The sequence below is a fragment of the Oncorhynchus keta genome, unplaced genomic scaffold (genome assembly GCF_023373465.1).
Source record: "Oncorhynchus keta strain PuntledgeMale-10-30-2019 unplaced genomic scaffold, Oket_V2 Un_contig_3859_pilon_pilon, whole genome shotgun sequence".
NCBI classification, from domain to species: Eukaryota; Metazoa; Chordata; class Actinopteri; order Salmoniformes; family Salmonidae; genus Oncorhynchus; species Oncorhynchus keta.
Window position 1 is genome coordinate 57,188 of NW_026287469.1, and position 7,813 is coordinate 65,000.

Here is a 7,813-nt window from a genome sequence, read left to right on the forward strand (position 1 = left end):
CGCCCTACACTCTAACCACTAGTCTACCTGCCGCCCCTACACTCTAACCACTAGGCTACCTGCCGCCCCTAACCTCTAACCACTAGACTACCTGCCGCCCCTACACTCTAACCACTAGGCTACCTGCCGCCCCTACACTCTAACCACTAGGCTACCTGCCGCCCTACACTCTAACCACTAGTCTACCTGCCGCCCCTACACTCTAACCACTAGACTACTTGCCGCCCCTACACTCTAACCACTAGGCTACCTGCCGCCCCTACACTCTAACCACTAGGCTACCTGCCGCCCCTACACTCTAACCACTAGGCTACCTGCCACCCCTACACTCTAACCACTAGGCTACCTGCCCCCTACACTCTAACCACTAGACTACTTGCCGCCCCTACACTCTAACCACTAGACTACTTGCCGCCCCTACACTCTAACCACGAGGCTACCTGCCGCCCCTACACTCTAACCACTAGACTACCTGCCGCCCCTACACTCTAACCACTAGTCTACCTGCCGCCCCTACACTCTAACCACTAGGCTACCTGCCGCCCCTACACTCTAACCACTAGGCTACCTGCCGCCCCTACACTCTAACCACTAGGCTACCTGCCGCCCCTACACTCTAACCACTAGGCTACCTGCCGCCCCTACACTCTAACCACTAGGCTACCTGCCGCCCCTACACTCTAACCACTAGACTACCTGCCGCCCCTACACTCTAACCACTAGGCTACCTGCCGCCCCTACACTCTAACCACTAGGCTACCTGCCGCCCCTACACTCTAACCACTAGGCTACCTGCCGCCCCTACACTCTAACCACTAGACTACCTGCCGCCCCTACACTCTAACCACTAGACTACCTGCCGCCCCTCCACTCTAACCACTAGGCTACCTGCCGCCCCTACACTCTAACCACTAGACTACCTGCCGCCCCTACACTCTAACCACTAGACTACCTGCCGCCCCTCCACTCTAACCACTAGACTACCTGCCGCCCCTACACTCTAACCACTAGGCTACCTGCCGCCCCTACACTCTAACCACTAGACTACCTGCCGCCCCTACACACTAACCACTAGACTACCTGCCGCCCCTACACTCTAACCACTAGACTACCTGCCGCCCCTACACTCTAACCACTAGACTACCTGCCGCCCCTCCACTCTAACCACTAGGCTACCTGCCGCCCCTCCACTCTAACCACTAGACTACCTGCCGCCCCTCCACACTAACCACTAGACTACCTGCCGCCCCTACACTCTAACCACTAGACTACCTGCCTCTCCACTCTAACCACTAGGCTACCTGCCGCCCTCCACTCTAACCACTAGACTACCTGCCGCCCCTCCACACTAACCACTAGACTACCTGCCGCCCCTACACTCTAACCACTAGGCTACCTGCCGCCCCTACACTCTAACCACTAGACTACCTGCCGCCTCTACACTCTAACCACTAGGCTACCTGCCGCCCCTACACTCTAACCACTAGGCTACCTGCCGCCCCTACACTCTAACCACTAGACTACCTGCCGCCCTACACGCTAACCACTAGGCTACCTGCCGCCCCTACACTCTAACCACTAGACTACCTGCCGCCCCTTCACTCTAACCACTAGGCTACCTGCCGCCCCTACACTCTAACCACTAGACTACCTGCCGCCCCTACACTCTAACCACTAGACTACCTACCGCCCCTCCACTCTAACCACTAGGCTACCTGCCGCCCTACACTCTAACCACTAGACTACCTGCCGCCCTACACTCTAACCACTAAACTACCTGCCGCCCCCACTCTAACCACTAGACTACCTGCCGCCCCTACACTCTAACCACTAGGCTACCTGCCGCCCCTACACTCTAACCACTAGACTACCTGCCGCCCCTACACACTAACCACTAGACTACCTGCCGCCCCTACACTCTAACCACTAGACTACCTGCCGCCCTACACTCTAACCACTAGACTACCTGCCGCCCCTCCACTCTAACCACTAGGCTACCTGCCGCCCCTCCACTCTAACCACTAGACTACCTGCCGCCCCTCCACACTAACCACTAGACTACCTGCCGCCCCTACACTCTAACCACTAGACTACCTGCCGCCCCTCCACTCTAACCACTAGGCTACCTGCCGCTCCTCCACTCTAACCACTAGACTACCTGCCGCCCCTCCACACTAACCACTAGACTACCTGCCGCCCCTACACTCTAACCACTAGGCTACCTGCCGCCCTACACTCTAACCACTAGACTACCTGCCGCCCCTACACTCTAACCACTAGGCTACCTGCCGCCCTACACTCTAACCACTAGGCTACCTGCTGCCCTACACTCTAACCACTAGGCTACCTGCCGCCCCTACACTCTAACCACTAGACTACCTGCCGCCCCTACACTCTAACCACTAGGCTACCTGCCGCCCCTACACTCTAACCACTAGACTACCTGCCGCCCCTCCACTCTAACCACTAGGCTACCTGCCGCCCCTACACTCTAACCACTAGACTACCTGCCGCCCCTACACTCTAACCACTAGTCTACCTGCCGCCCCTACACTCTAACCACTAGACTACCTGCCGCCCCTACACTCTAACCACTAGTCTACCTGCCGCCCCTACACTCTAACCACTAGACTACCTGCCGCCCCTACACTCTAACCACTAGGCTACCTGCCGCCCCTACACTCTAACCACTAGACTACCTGCCGCCCCTCCACTCTAACCACTAGTCTACCTGCCGCCCCTACACTCTAACCACTAGACTACCTGCCGCCCCTACACTCTAACCACTAGTCTACCTGCCGCCCCTACACTCTAACCACTAGGCTACCTGCCGCCCCTACACTCTAACCACTAGACTACCTGCCGCCCCTCCACTCTAACCACTAGACTACCTGCCGCCCCTCCACTCTAACCACTAGGCTACCTGCCGCCCCTACACTCTAACCACTAGGCTACCTGCCGCCCCTACACTCTAACCACTAGGCTACCCTGCCGCCCCTACACTCTAACCACTAGGCTACCTGCCGCCTCTACACTCTAACCACTAGCCTACCTGCCGCCCCTCCACTCTAACCACTAGACTACCTGCCGCCCCTCCACTCTAACCACTAGGCTACCTGCCGCCTCTACACTCTAACCACTAGGCTACCTGCCGCCCCTACACTCTAACCACTAGGCTACCTGCCGCCCCTACACTCTAACCACTAGGCTACCTGCCGCCCCTACACTCTAACCACTAGACTACCTGCCGCCCCTACACTCTAACCACTAGGCTACCTGCCGCCCCTACACTCTAACCACTAGACTACCTGCCGCCCCTCCACTCTAACCACTAGGCTACCTGCCGCCCCTACACTCTAACCACTAGACTACCTGCCGCCCTACACTCTAACCACTAGTCTACCTGCCGCCCCTACACTCTAACCACTAGACTACCTGCCGCCCCTACACTCTAACCACTAGTCTACCTGCCGCCCCTACACTCTAACCACTAGACTACCTGCCGCCCTACACTCTAACCACTAGGCTACCTGCCGCCCCTACACTCTAACCACTAGACTACCTGCCGCCCTCCACTCTAACCACTAGTCTACCTGCCGCCCTACACTCTAACCACTAGACTACCTGCCGCCCCTACACTCTAACCACTAGTCTACCTGCCGCCCCTACACTCTAACCACTAGTCTACCTGCCGCCCCTACACTCTAACCACTAGACTACCTGCCGCCCCTCCACTCTAACCACTAGACTACCTGCCGCCCCTCCACTCTAACCACTAGGCTACCTGCCGTCCCTACACTCTAACCACTAGGCTACCTGCCGCCCCTACACTCTAACCACTAGGCTACCTGCCGTCCCTACACTCTAACCACTGGGCTACCTGCCGCCCCTACACTCTAACCACTAGGCTACCTGCCGCCCTCCACTCTAACCACTAGACTACCTGCCGCCCCTCCACTCTAACCACTAGACTACCTGCCGCCCCTACACTCTAACCACTAGGCTACCTGCCGCCCCTACACTCTAACCACTAGGCTACCTGCCGCCCTCCACTCTAACCACTAGACTACCTGCCGCCCTACACTCTAACCACTAGGCTACCTGCCGCCCCTCCACTCTAACCACTAGGCTACATGCCGCCCCTACACTCTAACCACTAGACTACCTGCCGCCCCTCCACTCTAACCACTAGACTACCTGCCGCCCCTACACTCTAACCACTAGGCTACCTGCCGCCCCTACACTCTAACCACTGGACTACCTGCCGCCCCTCCACTCTAACCACTAGGCTACCTGCCGCCCCTCCACTCTAACCACTAGGCTACATGCCGCCCTACACTCTAACCACTAGACTACCTGCCGCCCTACACTCTAACCACTAGGACTACCTGCCGCCCCTACACTCTAACCACTAGACTACCTGCCGCCCCTACACTCTAACCACTAGACTACCTGCCGCCCCTACACTCTAACCACTAGACTACCTGCCGCCCCTACACTCTAACCACTAGACTACCTGCCGCCCCTACACTCTAACCACTAGACTACCTGCCGCCCCTACACTCTAACCACTAGACTACCTGCCGCCCCTACACTCTAACCACTAGACTACCTGCCGCCCCTACACTCTAACCACTAGGCTACCTGCCGCCCTACACTCTAACCACTAGGCTACCTGCCGCCCCTCACTCTAACCACTAGGCTACCTGCCGCCACTCCACTCTAACCACTAGGCTACCTGCCGCCCCTACACTCTAACCACTAGGCTACCTGCCGCCCCTCCACTCTAACCACTAGGCTACCTGCCGCCCCTACACTCTAACCACGAGACTACCTGCCGCCCCTCCACTCTAACCACTAGGCTACCTGCCGCCCCTACACTCTAACCACGAGACTACCTGCCGCCCCTCCACTCTAACCACTAGACTACCTGCCGCCCCTCCACTCTAACCACTAGGCTACCTGCCGCCCCTACACTCTAACCACTAGACTACCTGCCGCCCTCCACTCTAACCACTAGACTACCTGCCGCCCTACACTCTAACCACTAGGCTACCTGCCGCCCCTCCACTCTAACCACTAGACTACCTGCCCCCTACACTCTAACCACTAGACTACCTACCGCCCTACACTCTAACCACTAGCCTACCTGCCGCCCCTCCACTCTAACCACTAGACTACCTGCCGCCCCTACACTCTAACCACTAGGCTACCTGCCGCCCTACACTCTAACCACTAGGCTACCTGCCGCCCCTCCACTCTAACCACTAGCCTACCTGCCGCCCTACACTCTAACCACTAGACTACCTACCGCCCCTCCACTCTAACCACTAGGCTACCTGCCGCCCTCCACTCTAACCACTAGACTACCTACCGCCCCTCCACTCTAACCACTAGGCTACCTGCCGCCCCTCCACTCTAACCACTAGGCTACCTGCCGCCCCTCCACTCTAACCACTAGACTACCTGCCGCCCCTCCACTCTAACCACTAGACTACCTGCCGCCCCTACACTCTAACCACTAGGCTACCTGCCGCCCCTACACTCTAACCACTAGGCTACCTGCCGCCCCTCCACTCTAACCACTAGGCTACCTGCCGCCCTACACTCTAACCACTAGGCTACCTGCCGCCCCCTACACTCTAACCACTGGGCTACCTGCCGCCCCTACACTCTAACCACTAGGCTACCTGCCACCCCTCCACTCTAACCACTAGACTACCTGCCGCCCCTACACTCTAACCACTAGGCTACCTGCCGCCCCTACACTCTAACCACTAGGCTACCTGCCGCCCTACACTCTAACCACTAGACTACCTGCCGCCCCTACACTCTAACCACTAGGCTACCTGCCGCCCCTACACTCTAACCACTAGGCTACCTGCCGCCCCTACACTCTAACCACTAGGCTACCTGCCGCCCTACACTCTAACCACTAGGCTACCTGCCGCCCCTCCACTCTAACCACTAGACTACCTGCCGCCCCTCCACTCTAACCACTAGGCTACCTGCCGCCCTACACTCTAACCACTAGGCTACCTGCCGCCCTCCACTCTAACCACTAGCCTACCTGCCGCCCTACACTCTAACCACTAGACTACCTGCCACCCCTACACTCTAACCACTAGGCTACCTGCCGCCCTACACTCTAACCACTAGGCTACCTGCCGCCCCTACACTCTAACCACTGGGCTACCTGCCGCCCTCCACTCTAACCACTAGCCTACCTGCCGCCCCTACACTCTAACCACTAGACTACCTGCCACCCCTACACTCTAACCACTAGACTACCTGCCGTCCCTCCACTCTAACCACTAGACTACCTGCCGTCCCTCCACTCTAACCACTAGACTACCTGCCGTCCCTACACTCTAACCACTAGACTACCTGCCACCCCTACACTCTAACCACTAGACTACCTGCCGTCCCTCCACTCTAACCACTAGACTACCTGCCACCCCTACACTCTAACCACTAGACTACCTGCCGTCCCTCCACTCTAACCACTAGACTACCTGCCGTCCCTCCACTCTAACCACTAGACTACCTGCCGTCCCTACACTCTAACCACTAGACTACCTGCCGTCCCTACACTCTAACCACTAGGCTACCTGCCGCCCTACACTCTAACCACTAGGCTACCTGCCGCCCTACACTCTAACCACTAGGCTACCTGCCGCCCCTCCACTCTAACCACTAGACTACCTGCCGCCCTCCACTCTAACCACTAGGCTACCTGCCGCCCTACACTCTAACCACTAGTCTACCTGCCGCCCCTCCACTCTAACCACTAGTCTACCTGCCGCCCCTACACTCTAACCACTAGTCTACCTGCCGCCCCTCCACTCTAACCACTAGACTACCTGCCGCCCCTCCACTCTAACCACTAGTCTACCTGCCGCCCCTCCACTCTAACCACTAGGCTACCTGCCGCCCCTCCACTCTAACCACTAGACTACCTGCCGCCCCTCCACTCTAACCACTAGTCTACCTGCCGCCCCTCCACTCTAACCACTAGTCTACCTGCCGCCCCTCCACTCTAACCACTAGTCTACCTGCCGCCCCTCCACTCTAACCACTAGTCTACCTGCCGCCCCTACACTCTAACCACTAGACTACCTGCCGCCCCTCCACTCTAACCACTAGTCTACCTGCCGCCCCTCCACTCTAACCACTAGTCTACCTGCCGCCCCTACACTCTAACCACTAGACTACCTGCCGCCCCTACACTCTAACCACTAGTCTACCTGCCGCCCCTACACTCTAACCACTAGTCTACCTGCCGCCCCTCCACTCTAACCACTAGGCTACCTGCCGCCCCTCCACTCTAACCACTAGACTACCTGCCGCCCCTCCACTCTAACCACTAGACTACCTGCCGCCCCTACACTCTAACCACTAGACTACCTGCCGCCCCTCCACTCTAACCACTAGACTACCTGCCGCCCCTACACTCTAACCACTAGACTACCTGCCGCCCCTCCACTCTAACCACTAGACTACGCTGCCACCCCTCCACTCTAACCACTAGACTACCTGCCGCCCTACACTCTAACCACTAGGCTACCTGCCGCCCTACACTCTAACCACTAGGCTACCTGCCGCCCCTCCACTCTAACCACTAGACTACCTGCCGCCCCTACACTCTAACCACTAGACTACCTGCCGCCCCTCCACTCTAACCACTAGACTACCTGCCGCCCCTCCACTCTAACCACTAGACTACCTACCGCCCCTCCACTCTAACCACTAGACTACCTGCCGCCCTACACTCTAACCACTAGACTACCTGCCGCCCCTCCACTCTAACCAC

General features: G+C 58.1%; 2 long non-coding RNA genes across 4 annotated transcripts in view; both read right to left on the reverse strand.

The window, feature by feature from the left end:
- Positions 1-414: 414 nt before the first annotated feature.
- The window catches only part of LOC127924221 (uncharacterized), a 7,853-nt gene continuing 454 nt past the window's right edge, over positions 415-7,813 (reverse strand). The window contains exons 1-3 of one of the 3 annotated variants that reach the window (XR_008117226.1): positions 3,277-3,303; positions 2,668-2,731; positions 415-888 (exon numbers count right to left, since the gene is read on the reverse strand). This is a non-coding gene — a long non-coding RNA (uncharacterized LOC127924221). Of the gene's footprint in view, positions 1,177-2,667; positions 2,989-3,276; positions 3,304-7,813 lie in introns of those variants that run through there. The other 2 variants (XR_008117225.1, XR_008117224.1) reach the window with 2 other exon arrangements.
- Positions 5,011-5,971, reverse strand: LOC127924222 (uncharacterized). The gene is made up of 3 exons (XR_008117227.1): positions 5,818-5,971; positions 5,499-5,594; positions 5,011-5,056 (listed from the first exon to the last, which is right to left on the reverse strand). It is a non-coding gene; the product is annotated as an uncharacterized LOC127924222 (long non-coding RNA).